This window comes from Adiantum capillus-veneris, chromosome 20, assembly GCF_014529385.1.
Source record: "Adiantum capillus-veneris isolate H3 chromosome 20, ASM1452938v2, whole genome shotgun sequence".
Taxonomy (NCBI): domain Eukaryota; kingdom Viridiplantae; phylum Streptophyta; class Polypodiopsida; order Polypodiales; family Pteridaceae; genus Adiantum; species Adiantum capillus-veneris.
Genome location: NC_140950.1, coordinates 70,750,509 through 70,772,122, shown reverse-complemented (window position 1 = coordinate 70,772,122; position 21,614 = coordinate 70,750,509). Strand labels below are relative to the sequence as shown.

The following is a 21,614-nucleotide window of genomic DNA, read 5'->3' as shown; positions in this document are numbered from 1 at the left end:
AACCAAGTTGATCTCTCCTGTTGAGAGCCTCTCGGTGATAGTGGTAATGCACCTCAATGTTCTTTGTGCGAGCATGAAAAACTGGGTTCCTCACAACTGCCAATCCGCTCTTATTGTCAATATAGATGATGTTGGCAATGTCCTGTCCAACACCCAAATCATCCATAAGGCGTATGAGCCATACACACTCAATTGTAGCTGTGAAGATGGCCTTGTACTCAGCCTTACAACTGGAACTGGCCACATTAGGTTGCTTCTTTCTCAACCATGATATGCATGAACTATCGAGCATGAAACAAAAACCACTCGTGGACACTTGAGTACCAAAACAACCAGTCCAATTTGAGTCCGAAAAAGCATGAAAATCTTGTGGCAATGACCCCCCCTGGATAAAAACAACCTAAGATGTAAAGTGCCACTTAAGTAGCGAAAGATCCGCTTGACAACTTGGCAATGCTTAGACCTTCGGCTATGCATAAGTATGCTAACCTGTGAGACTGCAAACTGAATATCTGACCTTGTATTGCATACATAAATAAGGCATCCAACAACATTTTGGTAACATCAACAGGATCACCAGCATCATGAAGACTCAATTTCAAACCTATTTCCATGGGAGTGGCAATAGGCCCAAGCCCAAACTTACATAGCAATGTCTCTATGTAACTTGTTTGACACAAGGCAATATGACCATCACACTGCTTAAACTGTATACCCAAGTAATGATGCAATGGCCCCAAATCTTTCATCTTGAAAGTAGCATTCAGATCATCCTTTAATTTAGCAATATGTGCCTCATTTGGACCAATGATTATCAAATCATCCACATATAGAACAATGAGAAGTACATCACCCTCACGCTTTACAGACAAAGTGCTTTCTGTTGGACTTTTATTACGAAAGCTTTGTTTGACTCTTTCTCATACCAAACACGAGGAAAATTCTTCAACCCATACAAAGCTTTCTTACATTTACACACTTTATCTTCCTGCCCTTTAATGACAAAATCGCAAGGCTGTGTTACATAAACTTCCTCAAATATGTCATCGTTCAAGAAAGCAGTAATAATATCTGATTGATGTACATCCCAACCAATATGAGGTGCCAATGCACAGAGAATACGCAAAGTAGTCATACAACAAGTGGGAGCAAAAGTCCCTTCATAATCTATGACTTTCTTATGTGCATAACCCTTTGCAAAAAATCAAGCCTTATAGCGGTCATTTTCTATAAGTGCATCATATTCTGCTTGCATGACAGCCATCCAATTTTCAAAATTCTGTGCTTCATTAAAAGACACATGCTCCTCTACATCACATAAGCTAGAAACAGCTAAAGCATAACAATCTGATGCATAAGATGCATGCAAGAACTTGAATGAGTACAACTAGACAAAGGTGCATCCGACTTACTTTCACTCAAACACTAGCCATTTTGGCATACTTGTAGCCTGCTCATTCTCTATCCTTTCCACATCAAGTACATCTGAAACAGTAATAGGCTGATTTGTAACATTTTAAGAAACCCTCATAGGATGTACATTTGCCTCATTTGATTTTACATTGAAACTTCCATCATTTAAAAGAGGCAATAAACTGTCATAAATATCTTGTGAGCTTACATTATGTCTCTAGTACATGATAGCAAGGGCTGAACAGAATCTTCCACAAGCACAACATCCCATGAAACCAAGATACACTTTGTTTGTGGATGGTACAACTTATAACCTTTGCTTTCAGCACTATAACCAACAAAAATGCATTTGAGTGCCTTATCATCCAATTTTATGCTCTGCGTTTGTGGCACCAAAGCCCCGGGGGATTCACCATGGAAAACTTACCGCACCACGTAAGTGCAAGGGAGGGGTTTTTTTTACAAGTCACATAAGCGTATAAGTTAGGGGTAGGCCCAATAATTTATCTCCCAAGCTTAAAAATAAGGGAGGAGGTATCATATCTATGGGGGTGGGGGGACTGACCCAGGTTGATTACTTGTAACGATTGGCCACACCGACATGCACTAGAACTCAAATGAATTTTGGGGAAGTTTTTTATCAGGCCACACATCAAATTTTGTATCAAGCTGGTCATATATAAGGGTTGATTTGGAGCAGGTTAAGGGTTGATTTACACCAGCTTTGAATGGGTCACAATTGGACGAGTAGCCAGAGTGCAGGCTGATCGGGCACATAGTTTGAAAGTCAAACTAAGATACACTGAGAGTACATCTAGTGATCCAGACAAGAGGTTCCTTATACGTTGTTAGTCACTATGCTACACACACTTTGACTAGCTTAACTCAGTTAGATCATGTGAGACCTAAATTTTATATGTAAGATAGGGGTATGCTAGTTTTCAACACTAATTGTTGTCTAAGCATAGAAAGGGGGGTCATATTTCCTAATATGAGTCGTATATAGGGGTTTTATCAAATTTGTCCGCTCACAGGTGACGTCCCATTTTGTGTATAGAGTGAATCCCCCGAGACCAAAGCATAAGCCAAACAACCAATACCGTGCATGTGATCATGGCTTTCTATCTTGCTGCTTCATATGGAGTCATAGACTACAAAGATTTCGTAGGACATTTGTTAAGTACATAAGTAGCACACATGATGGCCTCAAGCCAAAACAAATGTGGTATATAGGGGGGTCATATTTCCTAATATGAGTCGTATATAGGGGTTTTATCAAATTTTTCCGCTCACAGGTGACGTCCCATTTTGTGTATAGAGTGAATCCCCCGAGACCAAAGCATAAGCCAAACAACCAATACCGTGCATGTGATCATGGCTTTCTATCTTGCTGCTTCATATGGAGTCATAGACTACAAAGATTTCGTAGGACATTTGTTAAGTACATAAGTAGCACACATGATGGCCTCAAGCCAAAACAAATGTGGTATATAGGGGGGTCATATTTCCTAATATGAGTCGTATATAGGGGTTTTATCAAATTTTTCCGCTCACAGGTGACGTCCCATTTTGTGTATAGAGTGAATCCCCCGAGACCAAAGCATAAGCCAAACAACCAATACCGTGCATGTGATCATGGCTTTCTATCTTGCTGCTTCATATGGAGTCATAGACTACAAAGATTTCGTAGGACATTTGTTAAGTACATAAGTAGCACACATGATGGCCTCAAGCCAAAACAAATGTGGAAAATCTTGACTCTTGACCATACATCGTGCCATCCCTGTAAGCGACCTATTTTTCCTCTCAACAACACCATTTTGGAGAAGTTTATATGGCATTGTACATTGGTGTTTTATCCCACAACTAGCCAAAAATGCATTAAATTTAGGAGACATATGCCCCCCCCCCCCCCCCCCGATCGGAACGGAGGGTGCCCATAGTACATTGAGAAACATTTTCAGCCATAGCCAAAAATTGCTTGAAGCACATAAACACTTTGAACTTAGATTTAAGCGGATATACCCATGCATGACTGGCGTAATCATCAATGAAAGTCACGAAGTAAAGGTAATTACCCAAGGATGGAGTTTGCATGGGCTCACAAACATCACTATGCACAAGATGCAACCTGCATGTAGCCCTAACCAAACCATCCTTTGGAAACTTCATACGCTACATCTTACCCAAAAAACAGCCTTTGCAAACATGCTTCACAAGTGCTTCAAGAGGCGGAAAAGAGAAGCAACTATACCAAATTTCTACAAACGCAACAAACTGGAAAAATTCACATGTCCAAAACGTGCCTGCTAAAGTTTTTCATTTGACACAGCCTTTGAATCCACAACTCCATTTGCAAAATTCTACCCACACTTGTCACACAAAACGATCTTATACAATCCACGATACAAAATGCTTGATGCAACTATCTCATCACCAAAATTGAGATCATGAACTGTACGTCTGTCATCCACAAATGTGACAAAAGACCAAGTTTAGCAAGTGCAGATACAGACAAAAGGTTCTTCTTGATCCCAGGCACATAAAGTGCATCAACAAGTGGAAAAGAACTGCCATTTGCAACAATCACCACAATCTTTACAGCTCCCTTGACTGAATAAGAGGCATTGTTTGCACAAGTGTCTGTATTCCCATGAGGGACATCCTCAAGAGAGGTAAACAAGTCACGACAGAAGGATCATATGTGCAGTCTGCACTGAAAGTCCATTATGCATCAACATCAGCATCACAGTCTCCTTTCATAGAAGACTCAACAATAAATGCACGTGTAGGAGAACCAGTCTCTTTCTTCTTAGCCTCTTTAGCCTTCAATCGGACACTGCTTAATCAAGTGATCATTAGCTTTAAAATAATGGCAATGCATCTTCTTTTTTCCCTTTTCACCAGAATTCCCAGATGAAGTGTTGTCAACAGAAGCATTAGGAACATGTGATTTTCCACTTGCAAAAGAACCATGAGAAGTGGCTACATTGTTGTTACCACTTTTTCTTTGAGCATTGTTTAGCCCTATTTTTTTTTTTGGAAAGTGATTGTTGCAAAACAGCAATGTGCATAATACATCAAAATTGACAGCTTTTGAATTTCCTTGGGTCATAAGTCTTCAAGTACTAGCAAAAGTCTAGTAAGAATCTGGCAAAGCATCAAGAACAGTCTACCCAAGGGAACTATCAGAAATGACTTCGCCTACAAAAATAAGTTGCTCGTTAATATCCTTGAATGTGAGGAATGATAGTGCGCTTCATAGACAACACAATCAATGCATGAGCCTACACATCTCTTACATTCCAACGAGCTTGCTCGATCGTAGGCAAAACAATTATAGCAGCAGCAACCTTGCCACCAAAACCTGCACCATCCTCAACATCGCTTATATTCTCAGAACCAAGGCGTACATCAATGCCTTGCACAACATTCCAAATGCCCTTTGACACAAGTACATGCTGCATCATGTAAGACCACATTGGGTAATTGCCTCCATTCAATTTATCCTCAGTAACAAACATCTTGAACACATTTGTGGTGTTGTCAGCCATGGCGAATGCGCACCTGCTGTGAAAACTGCCCAAAAAGAGGAGGAATGAAGCAAGACCAACACGTGCTATGTAGAACAACCCATAGAACACTATTAAGGGACTTATTATGCAAAAAACAGCACTGACAAAAATTTTGCACAAAATGACAAAACGGTATGCACATTACTGCTTATGGTGGAAACGGAGGCCGAAATGAGCCCGAATGGAAAATTTGCGAAGACTGAGTTCTATGAGATCTCTCGAAGTAATAGTCGACCTGCTGACACTCACCAAAGCTCACTAAAATTTGAGAAAGTGAGCAGGCACGTGTTGGCACTACTGGCGATTAAGCTCAAGAGGATGCAACCTGCTCTGATACCAATTGTTGAAAATAGGGTTGCAGGGAAACACACACAGCTTGGAGAAGATGAAAGAAGCTCAAGGCACACAACAGGGAGTAGTATTACTTAGCGTGCAATGGAAAGAAATTTTAGCCCTAGAGTGATGGGTGTATGTACAATGCACGGGGGAAAAACCCTCCTAGTGAGGAAAAAAATGCCCTGACGGCCCTAAGTGTGTTCATACACATCACTATCACATGTATATGGTAACAATAATTTTTTTAATGGAACTTCTTTCTCTGAATGCATTTGCCTACGCTTGCACCTTGAAGGCCAATGGCCTTATGGAAGACTTTCACGTGGGTATTAGAATTCACGATGTGATTGCTAGTCAGGGGCTATTGATTGTAAGATATATGCAACATGGATAAGACAAAAAAAATCTGATCTGATTTTACCAGCTGTAAAGTTAGGGTTTCTTTCCATACAAAGTCTCTTGGTCTTATAGCCCGACTTTGTTGTTTTTGGAAGCTATGGGCTAAATGCAAAGTGAGAGTTTCTCACATTGATATTGTTGGTGAAAAATATCGTACTTTTGCAAGAGAGAGAATTTAGAGAACATGACAACAGTTGAGGACCGGATTTATGTGGAGCCGGTCCCCCCTCCAATAGGCATTTGTATTATGATTTCTCCCATTAAGAGAGACTTGTTACAATACAATCTTTGTGTTCCTTGTGACCTAGGTGATGCAATGAAGATGGAAAGCTTCATGCATCACAAACATAACATAAACTTGAAGAAAGCTTTAACTATCCCAAGCCTCAGTCCCAAGACCTCAAACACCTTCGAAGGTGGAGAGAGCTAGTAGGGAATGAGGGTAGGGAAGAGGAAGAAGAATCATTTTGTAGGAGAAAGAATTAGTTCCTCACTTATCATAACTCTTGTTGCTAGCATACATAATAGCATAGTAATGAAGAAGAAGGAGATGGAAAGCTTAAGCATTGAAGCATGGCTCTTGGTTGGATTTGCACTCCATATCCAAGAGTGTTGGTGTAGGCTCTACTTGCTTGGAGAAGGAGAGGGAGCTCTTGCACTTTTCATAGCACACAATGAGAGTGTTTGTGTGTGTGTGTGGGTGAGTATACCCCCTAAGCAACCCCCTAGCTTGCTTGGGTCGACCCCCCCTTGTAGCTCATTGGACCCCTCCAGGCCTAGCCAATCATAAGGAGGAGGCATTACAAGCAGCAAGGGTAGCCTTGAGACAAGTGTCCCCCTTTCCCCTTTGAGAGAGAGGGCTAGATAAATGCTAAATCAATTAATTAAATCTCCTAAATTATTATTGGACCCCTTGGGTGGCCAACCAATAGGCTTCAGGCACACCATGAGGGCAACATGAGGAGGAACTTGACAAGTGTCCCTTTTGCTTTCTTTGTACCATGCATGCCTTGTGTGAGTGTGTGGGTGTTCTCTCTCATCCCCCCTCATGTAGGGATCTCCCCCTCCTTGTAGGGATTGAATATTTGAATTTTCAACACCTCAAGCCCCTCATGCATAGGCCCAGTTCCCACCACAAGCATGGCTCTTAAGCACTTTAAGCTTGGGTTGGGTTCTCATCTCAAGTGCAACCCTAGCATCTCAAGCATGTCAAGCACCTCAAGCATCTCAATCATTAAGCACCTCAAGCATCTCAAGCACCTCAATCATCAAGCACCTCAAGCACCTTAGCCATCAAGCAGGACAAGCACCTCGAGCTGGGTCAGGTTCTCGCACCTCAAGCTAAGCCCTAGCTTACCTAAGGTCAAAGGACTTTTACACACATTATTGGAGGTCTTCAATGAAGCTAACCCTAAGGTATTATGCTCCATTTGTTAGCCTTGCTCGTTGATAGACCATCTCTCATTTGGGCCCCTTTACCATTGGCCCCGTGTTGAGATAGATCTATAAGCACATGTCTATATCTTAACACTTGTTCCCGTTTATTCTCCCACATTAAGTGATCAATTTAAAATGAGAAAATCATTTGGGTTGGTTAGATATTAGATATTAGATTTTATGACATTACCTCTCTCTTGAAATCATAGTCATCCTCGACTATGAGGTAGAAGAGATAAAGCCTTAGTCATTAGTCAATTTTACTTAGCAGGTAGAGGATCCCTTTTTACCCTACGACATCTTTCCAAGATGGATGACTAATCCATTTGGTGCTTGGGAGACATAGCTGCCGCAAGAATGTCTGCTCTTTAGTCCATTTCATTCTCCCAAAGTAGAGTGACAAATTCTACTTGGTGTTTGAGAGACGTCGTCATCACAAACATGATTCTAAGCATGCATACTAGTTAAATTTGTGCAGAATTAAAAAGAGGACTAGTCTTATAAGACAAAAACATGAGTCATTTAAAATAAATTTGTACATTTGCTTACTCTAATGTAGCATTGTAAGCATTGACAAGGTTCATACTATCCTTAAGTTGTATTCCTTGCATCCATCTAGCATCTTCAAAAGGATAATTTTTGAACTTAATAAGATACCATCGGATAATCTTACCATGTCGTAGTACCTTGTCTTCATGCCGAAGGATAGCTTCGGCTTGTATCACCTCTTCTTGGTCTTCAACTTCGGGAGGGTCTTCAATAATTGGTTCAGTTGGTGGCTCTCCTTTGTAGGGCTTAAGTAGGCTTACATGAAAGGCATTGTGTAAGAGCCAATGGTTGGGCAACTCGAGTTGATAAGCCGTCTCATTGATGGGCTTCAAGATTTGGAAAGGACCATAGTATCTTTTTGCTAGTTTAGCATAATACTTTTGATGGCCCGTAGGATTTTTGCCCGTCATTTGCCTTAATCGAGCCTTAGGAAACTTGAGTAAGACCCAATCATTTTCTTTGAACATTAAGGCTCTTCTGTGCTTATCAGCAGCAGGTTTTTGCCTTTGTTGAGAGATGGATATAGCCTCCTTAATCTTTTGAAAAGATTCTTGTAGGTCACGGCTATATTCATCGACGGCGAAGATCTTCCCATGTGCTTTGAGTAGCAAGGGACTTTTAGGTCTTCCCTCAATGACCTCAAAAGGTGCTTTTCCCGTAGAAGTATGTATAGTATTATTGTAGGCATACTCTACAAGAGGTAAGTACTTTTCCCATTGTGAGCATTGATCTACTTTGGTAACATAAGTCTTGAGTAGATTGAGTATCGTAAGATTGGCTATCTCACTTTGGCCATCCGTTTGTGGGTGATAGGCCGAAGAGAAATTCAATCTTGTTCCTAGATTTTCAAAGAGACCTTTCCAGAAATTACTGGTCATTCTAGGATCTCTATCTGACACGATGCATGTGGGTAATCCATGGTGCATGAAAATCTGAGATATGAAGAGAGTTGCCATTTGATGTGCCTTAATAGTCTTTTTGACAGGAATAAAATGTGCTTGCTTGCTAAACCTGTCGACTATTGTCCATATTCCTGTATTCCCATAGATAGACTTGGGTAATCCAAAGATGGAATCCATGGATATACTCTCCCATGGTGAATTTGGGATAGGCAATGGCTGGAGTAATCCAGGTTGCTTCCCTCTATTATACTTGGTCTTTTGGCATACTACACATTTTGAAACATACTCTTGTATGTCCACTTTCATGGTAGGCCAATAGAAGTACGTTTCTACTCCTCGAAGAGTAGGTTGAATACCTCTATGCCCCGCATATGGAGGAGCATGGGATTCATACACAACTTTCTCACGAAGGGAATGGGTAACACATAGCCTATTGCCGTGGAGAAGATAACCATCCTGAAAGGTGAATGGTTCCTCTTTCTTCCCCAAAGCAAGGGCTGACATTATGTCTCTAAAGTCAGTGTCAGTAGCATACTCATCTATCATAGAGAATAGATCATTGTGAGTAGCTATAGACACCACATTTACGTTTGGTTGTCGTGAAAGTGCATTGGCCACTTGATTGTGCTTACCAGCTATGTGAGCAATATGGAAATTAAATTGTGAAAGAAAATTTTCCCACCTCATTTGTTTGTCGGAAAGCTTGGTTTGCGTCATAAAATACTTGAGACTTTGGTGGTCGGTTCCTAGGATAAATGGAGTCACCAATAAGTAGTGCTTCCATGTATCTAGGGCATGTAGAACAACTAAAATCTCTTTCTCATAAATGCCCAAGACTAGTTCATGAGTATTGAGCCTTCGGCTCTCATATGCTATGGCATGCCCTTCTTGAAGAAAAACTGCTCCAAGGCAATCACCACAAGCATCACATTGGACCTCAAATGGCTTTGAGAGATCCGGAAGCACAAGGACTGGTTGGGAAGTAAGCTTCTCTTTGAGCTTATCAAAAGCATTTTGCTCCTTAGCAGTCCATACATACTTAACGTTCTCCTTAGTTAAGTTGTGTAGTGGTCCTCCTACTTGAGAGAATTTTTCTATGAAGCGTCTATAGTATGCGCACATACCAATAAAGCTTCTTAGCTCATGTAGATTTCTTGGGTTAGGCCATGATTTTATTACCTCTAACTTTGATGGATCCATATGGATACCATCGTGAGAGATAATATGACCTAGGTATTGAATCTCTTCAAGGAAGAATTCGCTTTTCTTTTGGTTGAGAAAAAACTTGTTCTCCCTCAATGCTTGAAAAATCACTTGGAGATGTTGCTTATGTTCCTCCAAAGACTTGGAGTAGATGATGATATCATCAAAGAACACTCCAATGAATTTGCAGTATGGTCTAAAAAATTTCTCCATTATACGATTGAACGTAGCTGGTGCATTAGTCAAGCCAAAAGGCCTGACTAGATATTCATAAAGACCAAACGTTGTGCGAAACGCGGTCTTTAAGATATCTTCATCCACTATCCTTATTTGATGATAAACACTCTTAAGGTCAATCCTACTGAAGTAGGTAGAGCCTTGTAGCTTATCAAACAGATCTTCTACCCGAGGCACGGGAAATCTGTTTTTGATAGTGATATGGTTTAGTGCTCGATAGTCCACACACATAGAGTATGTACCATCTTTCTTTTGCACTAAAAGGACTGGAGAACAAAAGGGAGAGGAACTAGGCCTCACCATCCCTTTATCTACCAATTCCTGTACTTGCCTCATGATCTCCTCTTGTTGAGCTTGTGAGACTCGATAAGGAGGTTTGTTAGGCGGTGAGCTTCCTGGACAAAGCTCAATGCGATGGTCATCATCCCCTTGTGTTGGAGGTAAGTCCATGGGGATATCATCGATGAACACATCTTGGAATCCTTTTAGACAATTAGACAAGTCTAACTCTTCTTGATTCCTACCATTTACATTTGATGAAACATTAGTATCTTTTAGAGACCCTTTGACAAAAATCATGTACGCAAAAACTGAGCTCTTCATTGACTTATCAAAAGCAAGAGGATTTACAAGTGTAATAGTGCGACCAGGCTCACTAGCATCTATATACATGTTCTTCCCCTGTAGTTGAAGTAGATTTTCCTTTCAGGGAACTTCATGTTGGGAGCTATGCGATCAAACCATGGTGCCCCTAGGATAGCATCCTCATGTTGGAGAGGAGACATGAAGAAGTCTTCTTTGTCGACATAGCTTTGGACATGAAGCCTCAACTTCCCAATCAAGGGAGTAACGGAGGCTTGCTGTCCCTTCAAAGCTACGTCAGCCATTACCATATCTCCCATCTCAAAATCTTGAATGCCAAACTTGGCGGCCAACTCTATTGATATGAAGGTCAGAGTAGAGCCACGGTCAAACAAGATGAAGGCATCATGCTCTCTTATCTTTCCCCAATCATAGGAAAGTGATGATCCTTTGCAATGAGCATCCTCTTTTGGAGCTTCTATGGTGGAAGCCTTAGGAGTCTCATTGCGAGTATTCTTCTTGGGCCAAGAACGATAGCCATGTCCTTTCTCCCCACACTTGAAACACTTATGGTCCTTGTGAAAAGCTTCAAGCTCTTCAGGAGAGAGTTTGTTTTTACCTTTGTAAACTCCCTTCTCCTTGGACCGATTGTTGTTGTTGTTGGAAGTGACTTGGGAAGTATTTTGAACATTGGTTTTCCCCTTTGGATCATTTTTGTCTTTGTTTTCCATGGGCTTGACATTACGTCTAGCCCCTTGATGGAAATTGATGCGTGAAGCAACCATGGTGTGATGGATTACTTTGCTAATAGTACCAGGCCATTGAGAGTTGATGTATTCGGCCATCTCTTTAGGTAATCCCGCACAGAATTGCTGCCTTTGCTCGGCAAAGTCTATCTTTTGATAGACAGTAGCCTTGAGATGTAAATCCCAAAACTTGTCTACATACTTGTGGATAGACTCATGAGAGAGAAGCTTCAAGCTGCACCATTCAGTAAGCACTTTGTCTTTTGCATCGCTTGCAAGGAATTGCTTCATGATGGAAACTCGTAGAGTTTTCCATGTCTTTGGGGCTTCACCATTGCCACGAAGGCTAGCCCACCATTGACGAGCTGATTTTTGGAAGTGCATAGCTACATGGTGTAGATTGGAGGACTCTGTGAAGCCCTCATCTCCAAAGGCCACATCAAATTGTTGGATGAAGTCCAACACTTTGTCGGTATCACCAAAGGTGCCATCATAGGTGAGAAAAGAGATACTCTTTCCTCCCTCTTTGAACTTCTTTAGCTTTTGTGACCTTCGCCATGTAGGGAATGATTTGCGATGTCCTCCTCTCTTGTATTCTCTAGGAGAATAGCCATAACTTTCACCGGAAGAGGAGGAAGGTGAAGAAGAAGGAGAAGAGGGTGACCTCTTCCTAGCCCTTTTCTTCCTTTGTTTCCTCTCTTGCCTTTCAGAGTGATGACGAGAAGGACTATGTGTTGATCTTTTCCTCTTGGGAGGAGTGGGCGATCTTCTAGACCGCCGTCTTCGTGGAGCCACATCTTTAGAGGAACTTAAACTTTCATTGCTTTCTTGCTCTTTGGATTCCTCCTCTCGAATCGGAGAGAGTCTTCTTTTGGGGGTCTCTTCAAGAGGCCTCCTAAGCTCTCTCTCCTCTTGGAGAGGAAGGGAAATTCCATAAGCACGAAGTTGTTGAGTAACTTCGGCTTGCAAAGCAGGGTTGCCCATAGCTTGCTGCAACCTAGTGACGAGATAATTCACAAACATGAGAGCATCATCATTAGCACTTTCATGTGCAAAATCAAATCTATCATGGTTCATTCTACTCTCTTGATTATTGTCAGCCATGTTAACAAAATTGATGTATGTACTTAGTGTATGCTTTGGCAATTCAAAACCTTACTTGCTACTCCTCTTAGCCTTTGAAAATAGGGTCTTAAGTATCTACACCCACGGCTCGAAGTGGTTAATTATAGAGAGTAGAGGAGTAGGTCTAACATAGCAGAGTTGCCGAGGGCTAGCTCCTTTTGGACTTCTTATGGCTCAATAATGCTAAAGCCGTAGGCAAGTCTAAAAAGACTCCATTATTAAGTCCAAAGCTCCTGAAGTGTGCACCATCCCCCACATAGTGGAATCAACAAAACCGATAATAGATCCGAGTTCCACTTACCCTAATATAGTTAACAACATCAACCATTTATAGGCTACTTAAGGACCTCTCTTCTTAAGGAAGAAAAGAGAAACCAAATGCTCTGATACCAATGTAATGGAATTGGCTTATTTAATTTGAGAGTAGCGAAAATTAATGAGAGTACTTTTGAGAAATGACTTTGTGAGCATAGCGGGTGAACATAATTGAAGATAGCAACATAATCATAGCAATTGGTTAACTTGGCATGAACAATACTTTTGCAAGAGAGAGAATTTAGATAACATGACAACAGTTGAGGACCAGATTTATGTGGAGCTGGTCCCCCCTCCAATAGGCATTTGTATTATGATTTCTCCCATTAAGAGAGACTTGTTATAATACAATCTTTGTGTTCCTTGTGTCCTAGGTGACGCAATGAAGATGGAAAGCTTCATGCATCACAAACATAACATAAACTTGAAGAAATATTTAACTATCCCAAGCCTCAGTCCCAAGACCTCAAACACCTTCGAAGGTGGAGAGAGCTAGCAGAAAATGAGGGTAGGGAAGAGGAGGAAGAAACATTTCGTAGGAGAAAGAATTAGTTCCTCACTTATCATAACTCTTGTTGCTAGCATACATAATAGCATAGTAATGAAGAAGAAGGAGATGGCAAGCTTAAGCATTGAAGCATGGCTCTTGGTTGGATTTGCCACTCCATATCCAAGAGTGTTGGTGTATGCTCTCAACCTCTACTTTCTTGGAGAAGGAGAGGGAGCTCTTGTACTTTGCATAGCACACAATTAGAGTGTTTGTGAGTGTGTGTGGGTGAGTATAACCCCTAAGCAACCCCCTTGCTTGCTTGGGTTGACACCCCCCCCCCCTTTGTAGCTCATGCTTGAAGCTCATTGGATCCCTACAGGCCTAGCCAATCATAAGGAGGAGGCATTACAAGCAGCAAGGGTAGCCTTGAGACAAGTTTCCCCTTTCCCCTTTGAGAGAGAGGGCTAGATAAATGCTAAATCAATTAATTAAATCTCCTAAATTATTATTGGACCCCTTGGGTGGCCAACCAATAGGCTTCAGGCACACCATGAGGGTAACATGAGGAGGAACTTGACAAGTGTCCCTTTTGCTTTCTTTGTACCATGCATGCCTTGTGTGAGTGTGTGGGTGTTCTCTCTCATCCCCCCTCATGTAGGGCTCACCCCCTCCTTGTAGGGATTGAATATTTGACTTTTTGACACCTCAATCCCCTCATGCATAGGCCCAGTTCCCACCACAAGCTTGGCTCTTAAGCACTTTAAGCTTAGGCTGGGTTCTCACCTCAAGTGCAACCCTAGCATCTCAAGCATGTCAAGCATCTCAATCATTAAGCACCTCAAGCATCTCAAGCCCTCAATCATCAAGCACCTCAAGCACCTTAGTCATTAGGAATGACAAGCAGGACAAGCAGCTTGAGCTGGGTCGGGTTCACGCGCCTCAATCTCAGCCCTAGCTTACCTAAGGTGAAAGGAATTTTACACACATTATTGGAGGTCTTCAATGAATCTAACCCTAAGGTATTATTCTCCATTTGTTAGCCTTGCTCTTTGATAGACCATCTCTCATTTGGGCCCCTTTACCATTGGCCCCGTGTTGAGATAGATCTATAAGCACATGTCTATATCTTAACACTCGTTCCCGTTTATATTCCCACATTAAGTGATCAATTTAATATGAGAAAAGCATTTGGGTTGGTTAGATATTAGATATTAGATTTTATGACAGGATGTATCAGTCATATGTCCCGTTTTAGCACATAGTATGGCCCTTGACCACCCAAACCATATCGGATGGTTGTGTGACTTTCTAGGAGTGGGTGAATGGTGCTCACACGCACTCGTGCAAAGTCTCATTGTCATCCTAAAGGAGAGGAGCCCGGAGCACAGCGAAAGAGGAAGATGAATATGCACACACACACACACACACACACACACACAGGTTGGAGGGGGAGAGCCAACACACACTGTGTGCCCACTTTCTTTCTTCTCTATCTTATGCACTTAGGCACAATACACACTCTACTTAGTGTTAGTGGCTTACATAAGTGTATAGATGTACACTTAGGGTTAGTAGCAGTTAGTGATGGGCGGTCGGCCACATGGCCATTAAAGCTAACATTCTCCCACTATGGCAAATGTGGGAGACCACAAGAATGGAAGAGAACCACTCTTCACCCAATGCCCATCAACTCACAACAGTGTTGAAACTGATGGCTGGAGAGACTTTTACTGAGTGCATCTGATATGTTCTCTGATGTAGGAATCTTTACTAAATCAAGGCTCTTGTTTGTCAGGCATTCACGATTGAAGTGATAATGCAAATCAATGTGTTTTTTTCTGGGATGAAACATTGGATTGTTAGCCAAGGCAAAAGAACTCTGACTGTCACAATGAAGAACTGGTGGACACTGCCCCAATCCAAGATCTTTCGATGGGCGAGCAAGTCAAATAGCTTCTTTGTATGCCTCACTCAATGCAACATACTTTGCCTCTGTGGTAGAAATGAATGTACAGTCTTGAAGAACGGATCTCCAAGAAATAGAAAAACCAATAAATGTGTAAATACAACCTATTGTTGATTTCCAACTGTCAACACAGCCTGCATAATCACTGTCTACAAATCCCTGAATGGATGACTCTCCACGACCATAGCATAATTGTCTATCTGCAGTGCCACTCAAGTATCTGAGAATTGACTTAACAACATCTCAATGCTTTTTACTAGGGTTAGACATAAATTTACTTCCAACTCCCATTGCATGTGCAATGTCAAAAAGTCTTGTAGCCACCATGGCATACATGAGACGAGTTCTACCGTAGCCCGAGCAAGCATGAGCGAGCATACAAGAACCCAAGCGAATATCTATGATGGTGTTGTTGTCAATGCATATGGCCTAACAAGAAAACTATGCAAAACACAATATTAGTTTCTTTTAAAAAAATGGATATAGTTTCCTTTGTACATGGATCAATATTTCAAAACAAACCAATAGCCATTTAAGGCACCATACATGAGCATTTTAAATTCTAACCGAATTGTTCCAAAGAGTAAATACTTCTCATCCAGGACTCAAAACATTAGAACATCAACTCAAAAGTTTCCATCAAAACATGACAAGAACCATATGAAAATAATAAGACATGAATTTCAATTCTAACATGAATGCTACAAATTTCTCATTTCTTATGATTAGTCACATTCATTGTCGATGTAGACTTTCCCCCTCCAATGCATTGTCAATGCATATGACCTAACAATAAAACAAAGAAAAACATAATGCTAGTTTTTGAAAAAAAATTGGACAGAGCTTCCTTTGTACATGGATCAATATTTCAAAACATACACATGAACCATTTAAGGCACCTCAGAGGAGGATTTGAAATTGTAACCACATTGTTCCAAAGAGTGAATACTTCTCATCCACGACTCAAAACATTGAAACATCAACTCAAAAGTTTCCGTCAAAATATGATGAGAACCATATGAAAATAACAAGACATGAATTCCAATTCTAACATCAATGCTACAAATTTATCAATTCTTATGATTGACTAGTCACATTCATTGTCGATGTAAACTTTCCCCCTCCAACGCATTGTCAATACATATGACCTAACAAGAAAACAAAGAAAAACATAATACTAGTTTTTGAAAAAAATTGGACAGAGCTTCCTTTGTACATAGGTCAATATTTCAAAACAAACCCATTAGCCATTTAAGGCACCTCATAGGAGGATTTGAAATTCTAACCAAATTGTTCCAAAGAGTGAATACTTCTCATCCACGACTTAAAACATTAGAACATCGACTCAAAAGTTTTCATCAAAACATGACAAGAACCATATGCTACAAATCTCTCAATTCTCACACTCATTGTCGATGTAGACATTCCGTCTCCAAAGTGTCTCACAGATTTCAAAATCGTATCGCATGTCCGCTTCCATGCTCCGAGCCATCTCCTCTGCGTAGACCGGCATGGAACTTCCAACCAACAAGAAAATGCATCATCATGACAAAATACTAAACAAGACATAGAAGCAATATCCATAAACACTAAATACCAATGTTGACATCAAAAGGATAAAAAAACATAAGCAATGTCAATGGCATAGTAAGACGTGGGCCTCACTAGTCATCAAAGGGATTGACACGCGATGGCATATCACTCTCATCATCAATATCTAAGGAGGTGGAGGGGTCCTCTCTACTCCGCTTTCCACGACGGAGTAATGGTAGCACATATCCTGAAATCAATTGCTCATCAATGTCGAGCGCAACACATGCCCATCCTTATCCCAGACAAGCTGCTAGTGCAGGGGCTGTACCACATCCAAGCTCCAAGCAAATACCTCCACGCCGACAAAGGATCTCCACAAAGCATGCAACAAAATAATGGCTCCGCTGCGATCCACCTCGCAATGGCTCGCCTAATGATGATCTAGCTTGAGAGAGCTCCGTAACATGATGCATCATAAAAGAATCTGATGACTGCATGCCAAGGCGAGAAAATAGGACAGTGCTCTCTGCTACGAAGCACGGTGGACGCATACCTACTCGATGAACCATAAATAGCACAGAGCAAAGACACTGTAACAAAAGAGGCACGGTTAGATAAAGCAACAACATAAATCATTAGAGTATTAATACAAAGCAAGTATGTCACCTCAATAGGACCAACAAAACTCTCAAAATGACCATAGGCTCCATGATGGAGTACTACAATACGTCGATGAACAACCATCTCTGCAGCACGACAAAACCTCTCCACCCACCCAATGGCCTCTCCTGTTCAAAGCATTAATTATTACAAACACTTACAATGATTATTACTTTCTTATGGCATGATCATAAACAAAAGGATCTCACCCGCCGTAGACACCATGATTAGAAGCCAGCCTGAATCTGCTAGCGTCGAGAATGCCAAATGAACTCCAGCACGCACATGATCCTCACTGCAAATGTCCCACCGAGGTAGAGTAGAGGAGCCTACTAGAGACCCACCAAAGGGGAGATCCAAGAAAATGAAATCAGCAGCCCATGGAACGGCTACACTATATACTCGTGCGGGGAGAGCCGTTCCATGGGCTGCTGATTTCATTTTCTTGGATCTCCCCTTTGGTGGGTCTCTAGTAGGCTCCTCTACTCTACCTCGGTGGGACATTTGCAGTGAGGATCATGTGCGTGCTGGAGTTTACAAACACTTACAATGATTATTACTATCTTATGGCATGATCATAAACAAAAGGATCTCACCCGCCGTAGACACCATGATTAGAAGCCAGCCTGAATCTGCTAGCGTCGAGAATGCCAAATGAACTCCAGCACGCACATGATCCTCACTGCAAATGTCCCACCGAGGTAGAGTAGAGGAGCCTACTAGAGACCCACCAAAGGGGAGATCCAAGAAAATGAAATCAGCAGCCCATGGAACGGCTCTCCCCGCACGAGTATATAGTGTAGCCTCCGAACGTGCCCGTGAAAGATGCTCATGTACAGGGATCCATATGGGATTCCGGAATCCCGCTCTGAAGTCTGTAGCAATGGCAATGTAGTCCCCCACTATGGCCATGCATTGTGTGTCAACAAAACTAGATATGTTTTGTAGTGGAGACTCCACAAGATAAAAAAATGAGATGGTCTTCCTAGCCATGATGGAGCCAGAAGACACTGGATCATTACAACAAGATAAAATTAGTCATCTATGAAGCATATTTTTGGAAAGCATTAACAAAATTTTATAAGACATACCAGGCATTGAGCCCACATCCTCCTCTACGATCGTATCCACAAATGTTTCCTTTTCCTTTTGAGAGTTGCGCGCATCTTAAACAAAACATTTTAAGTCAAAATACTACTAACTTATGGTTGTTTGGCATGCCAAATATTGAAACATACCTGCATGTCTTGCCTCTCGTCTATCTGCTGGTGGATTTTGTATCACAACTTCCCTCGACATCGTGTCATGCAGCTCTCTTTCACGACCAAGAACATGTCCTTTTTCCATATCTATCCACCACGGGCAATTCTCAATCTCCCATGCACTCAAGATGCGCATACTAGAGGGGTACATGCATGTGTCTTGAGTAGCCATCTGAGTCCACTGTCTTGCCAAAAAAGTCATGGCAGGTAACACATTCTTGGATACCAAAAACATAAGGAATCTACAATGAACAGCTAACAAGTTACATGAAGCTCATCACATAAACATAACAAATTAATCAAATTGCAATTAATAAATTGTTCACCTGAAAGACAAACGTTGTGCTGCCATTCGTAATGTATCTACCTTCTTCAATGCCTGCTTCTCCACATCCTTCGTCTTTGCTCCAAGAGACACTTCAATTGGAAACAAAAAGGGCCTGGCTTCAAATTTTATCTCCTCAAAATAAAATGTGAGGGTAGAGTCATTTGGCAAAGGCACAACGCGAGGCACATCCATAAGATCTGACACAATTTGAAATGCTCTTTCAAAGACTCGTGCCAAAAAACCCTCTCTACGAAGCCACCTACAATTCCAAAAAGAGTGAGAGAAAAAAAGGACAGTACAACAAATTCAAGATTAATTATCAAGGATCATCTTACACGCGGAAGACGTGATCTCCTTTCTTAAGACCATATGCACCCCTTGTAATCTTGTCCACTTCAAGCAAAGAAATCCAATGAATCTTGTTTTGAACGGGAGCATCTTGGAGTGCTATTAAGTTCAATTTCTCCAATGTAGCCCAGCTATCATTACCCCATTTCAGAGACAAAACCCTTGCTAGCCAATCCGTCCCAAGGTTGGGATCCACAATGTTAAGTAACTGCAATATGAGTATAAAAATGACAATTACTCTAATTACATATTGTACCATTCGCCACAAACAAACAGTAGATGCAAAAAAATAAAGGTACCTCCCCAATACGATCTTGATATTTGTGTGTGATCTCATGGTGAATTCTCTCCTCTTCCTTTTTGAAGTCTTCGTCAGACAAACCTTGCTTCACATTCGATATTCTCTTCTCTTTCTCTTTTGTCATTTGAATCTAAAATCCAAAATAAGAAAGACTATATTACTAATCACGCATACCAATGACAAAAGGAAGCATTTAATTTGGTTCATACATCATAGACCAATCTACCAAGGTAACGTCGAGTGAGTAGATACCAAGGCTCGGAAACTTTGGCATACTTTTTCCGTACGGCGGCAATAAGATTTTGATCCTTTTCGGGTAAACCACTTAAGTACATCACATGATCCACCGCACAAATGTGTGTGGTATTAACGATCTCATCACGAAGATGAGTGGCAACTAGAGCATGAGTATTCATGTTGCATTGATATATCATGTAAGCATTCAAATATACGATAGCTTAAATACTAGCAAAGTTGAACAAGAGAAACACTTACAAGTTCATTCTTTGCAAACTGCTTAGCAACGCAATCTCAGGCACTTTTGTAGGATCTATGATAATGCACAAAACACGACAATGCTTCTCCTTAGAAGTGGAAAACCTTTCTTTAATTGCCTCTGTCCATGCCACAGTACGATGATTCCCTTCCCAAACATAGAGCATGTGATTGACAAGATCTTGAAACTTTGGTTTCTTTTTTCAATTCACATTCGAATTCATCATTGATCTCATTCCATAGAGGTCCCCATGTTGCTTTGATCTCATCTTGAGTAGACACAAATGTTAAACTTTAAACAAAATCCAAAGAATGTGAACAATGGCAAAAAGATAGAAAGTATTGACATACCTGTCACAAGGCTCTCCTCTCTTTTGCATTTCAATAAAGAGACAATGAAAGCTCCTTTTTCTAGCATATAGCCTTCTTTTGCGAAGGCAGACTTCAACCCACTAAGATCGTCTCTCAACCCTCTCACCCTTGCATATGGAATCAATCTACATAAGGGAATAGAGGGACAATCAAAGCAGCTAAATATACGTGTGCTCTCAAGCATATCTTCTCCCCTATGCATGAAGATTTTTTGTTCATCCTCCGTTTCTGCAGCTGCACTAACCTCGTCCCTTATCTCCCATGGAACTATCTGCAACCCATTCTCCTAAGGGGCTAGTGTCTCATCTATCTCATGTAAAGATCCCTGCCCCATGTCCATAGATAGAATCTCCTCTTCTTGTGTTTCTAGCTCCTCTACCATGATAGTAGCTGAAACCGAAGAGACTAAGTCACTACTATCCACCTGACCATAAGAGATTTGGTCACTACTCCTCCCTCTTCGGGCACGACCACGGGATCTAGGACTAATCCATTGTAAATAAACAATTCAACATTTTTAGTAACCTTCAAAAAGAAATTAGTTGTTGACGGAAGCATATAATGAAACATAAAGTATTGTTATGAAATAACAAAACGAAACAAAATTTAATTCAGAGCACTATTTCAAATACTATGCATAGCCCATGAGATACATCTCCAACAGATTTTAGAAACCAAAGCTATATATTTATTCCAACATTATCAAAAATTGTAAACAATTCATAAGAATATTTAATTGCAAATATTTAAAACTTTGAAACACCTGGCAGGAGGACGCCCTCTTCGATTAGATGCACCATTTTTGCCTGCCATCGATTGCCCTTGTCGCGAATTGACCTACACAAGTCAAAGCTAAAATTAAACTTGCAGACATGGCATAAGCAGCTCTACATTTAAAATAAAGGTGTATTAGCAAAAAAACAAACAAAATGCACAATCTTTTGTTGGTTGGACATAATGATACATCATTTAACACCATTTGGTGGGAAGCAATTGGCTAAGCAAGTCAACCACGGAAAAATTTCTACCCTGTTGATAGG

General features: G+C 41.0%; 1 pseudogene; it reads right to left on the bottom strand.

Moving 5' to 3' along the window:
* Positions 1 to 16,939: 16,939 nt before the first annotated feature.
* Positions 16,940 to 21,387, bottom strand: LOC147432711 (uncharacterized; annotated as a pseudogene).
* Between the last annotated feature and the right edge of the window lie 227 nt (positions 21,388 to 21,614).